This window comes from Amblyomma americanum, chromosome 7 (genome assembly GCF_052857255.1).
Source record: "Amblyomma americanum isolate KBUSLIRL-KWMA chromosome 7, ASM5285725v1, whole genome shotgun sequence".
Taxonomy (NCBI): Eukaryota; Metazoa; Arthropoda; class Arachnida; order Ixodida; family Ixodidae; genus Amblyomma; species Amblyomma americanum.
In genome coordinates, this window is record NC_135503.1 from 71,837,959 (window position 1) to 71,840,535 (window position 2,577).

Sequence of the window (2,577 nt, forward strand, 5' to 3'; positions counted from 1 at the left end):
AGCGGCATGTTGTAATTTCACTTTAGGTGATATTTCTTATAGCGGGTGTAACCGACGCACGCTGTGGTCACAGTACACAATCGGGAGCCTGTACATATCTGGGAGCTGACAAAGCGACGCACTTCTCTCTCTCTTTCTCGGCAGTAGAACCTGTTTGTTATCCTTGAATTCACTGATGTCAGGAAGCAAGCAGATGCGCCCCTTTTTCAGTCGCAGAAACGTTAACACAAGCTATGTGGCAAGTGGCAGAAAAAACGTTGCTCATAGGAAACACGGCGTATTTGGTTCATTCGCTAAATGAGTTTGCGGCGCAAGTGGTCGTTGCGTAGTCCAATTTATATGAAACCAGTTTGTATAACCGGATTAATACTAATTTAGTAACGCAAGCCTCCCCTGAACTATTGTGGTACCAAGGCGTTCAGAAAGAATGTCAGAGTTTGCCACTATGGAACATTCTATAACATTGCACATGCCGAGGCGATATGAAACAGAATACTCTGCCAGGCTGAAATAAATGATTGCAGTCTAAGTACTATTATAATGAATACTTTAACCGTTTTTACTAAGTTAGTTTTCTTTGGTGGTCATGATAGCTTTGAGGATTTTGTTAGTTGAAGACCGAAGTAAAAGTAAATTTGGATCATGACTGAGAAGTCAGAGTTCCGGACAATTTACCTCTACATACGTACGCAATAAGATATATAGCACAGATAACAGGCCTAGGTGCGATCATTTCACAGTAGAATCGATGCTGGGAGCTCCTCTTGGACTATCTGTCGCAGCCGTTCATTGAATGCTGGTGGGTGCGATGTGAGCGTGAAATGAGACCAGCCGCACTTTAGGGCGCTGTCCGTGACGCTTCAATGGGAAGCGACTTTTCTTTCGTACTAGTGAATATAGTCACTTGGATCGTACACCGCCTTGTCAATTTTTTATTCTATAGAAATAAATCCACAACAGTAAATCATAGGAGTGCCTCTATGATTTCCCGCTTATCTGGACAATGCAACTGTGTAGCATACGACAAAGATCATTTTGTGCGGGAAATCCTAGAGGCATTTTATACCTACTACGAAGCACATACGGGTATGAGCAAGGCATCCGTGGCATTGAGTAAACGTGAGAGAGGTCTTTTCAGCGAAGGTACATGCTTGTACTAGGTTCACAGTGCTGTACCAGCTTTACAGTACTCGAAATGAAATATGCTATAATATTACCGCCGCGCTGACACGAGCGTGTCAGCACGGCTGTATGCTATTTGAGCGAGCATTTCTGAATAAAATAGCGAGTTGTGAGTTCACTGCCTGTCTGTGTATTTCTCTACCTTGCTCTTCGTTTCTTGCTCTCTACCGCTCGTCCAATACGTGAGGCGTGAACCGCTTCCCTGTGCTGGTTATATGTTAGCCCAACATGCCGTCGCCTTTCCGCCTTTCTGGATACGTGCTGCTGTGGTCTCGCACAGAAGACGAAACTAGCAAAGTGTTAGTTTGCATACGCCAAGACATTGCGCACGTCCGCCAAGTTCTACAGCCACACAACACAAACCATTACATCTGTTTGACAGTCACGCTAAAAGGACGGGTCTTTTCGATAATCGGTGCCTACATTCCACCTAGAGATGCCATTGATACTTCGTACCTATATTCAGCCATCCAGAGTTGTCCAGCTCCTCATACCATAGTGGGCGATTTTAATGCTCATCACCCTCAGTGGGGCAGTGCTGTTATGAATAACCGAGGCAGGAACCTGTTTGGCTTTATGCACTCCCAGAACTTCATCAATATCAACGATGGTTCACCTACGTTTCTGCGTGGCACGTCGTACAGCAGCTGCTTGGATCTGGCGTTTGTTTCAGCAAGTCTCCAGTTTTACGTCAGCTGGTGCAGTGACGTGGAAACACATGGGAGTGACCACATTCCAACGTATGTTTGCGTCAAGTGGTACGCACCTACTACTCCGTCTCGCGTGCAATATACAGACTGGCCTGCCTTTAGGTCGTCCGTGGAGATTTCCTGTGTGGACCTCTCAGCACCATCTAAAATAGAAGGCCTAATTACGTCCTCACTCAGTGAGACCACGCGGTATATATGTGCGCCTACGCCAGGGTCTACTATTGACGTGGAATTCGAAAGACTACGGGCAGTCCGTCGGCGCGCCGAAAGGAAATACAGAAGAACCAAATCCACATATGATCTTGCCCTTTGTCGCCGCGCTCAACGACAAATAAAGCGCCACCTAGCGAGACTAGGGAGACAACGTTGGAGGCAGTTCTGTTCATCGCTGGACCCTCGCAAACCACTGTCGCGTATTTGGCATGTAGGCAGGAGCTTGCGTTCACCCCCGCAGCAACGCTATCCTTTCCATGCCCTGTCTATTAACCAACGCCGTAATAATGTAGAGGTAGCAGAAGAATTCTGCAAAATGGTTGTGGGCACAACTATGGTACCATCAACCAGTTTGGAGGCTTTTGTACCACCTTCACCAGATGACCACTACGACATGCTATTCACGATGCCTGAACTTGAAGCTGCTCTTTCCTCGTGTAGGCGTCCATCTGCACCTGGTCCTGACGGGATT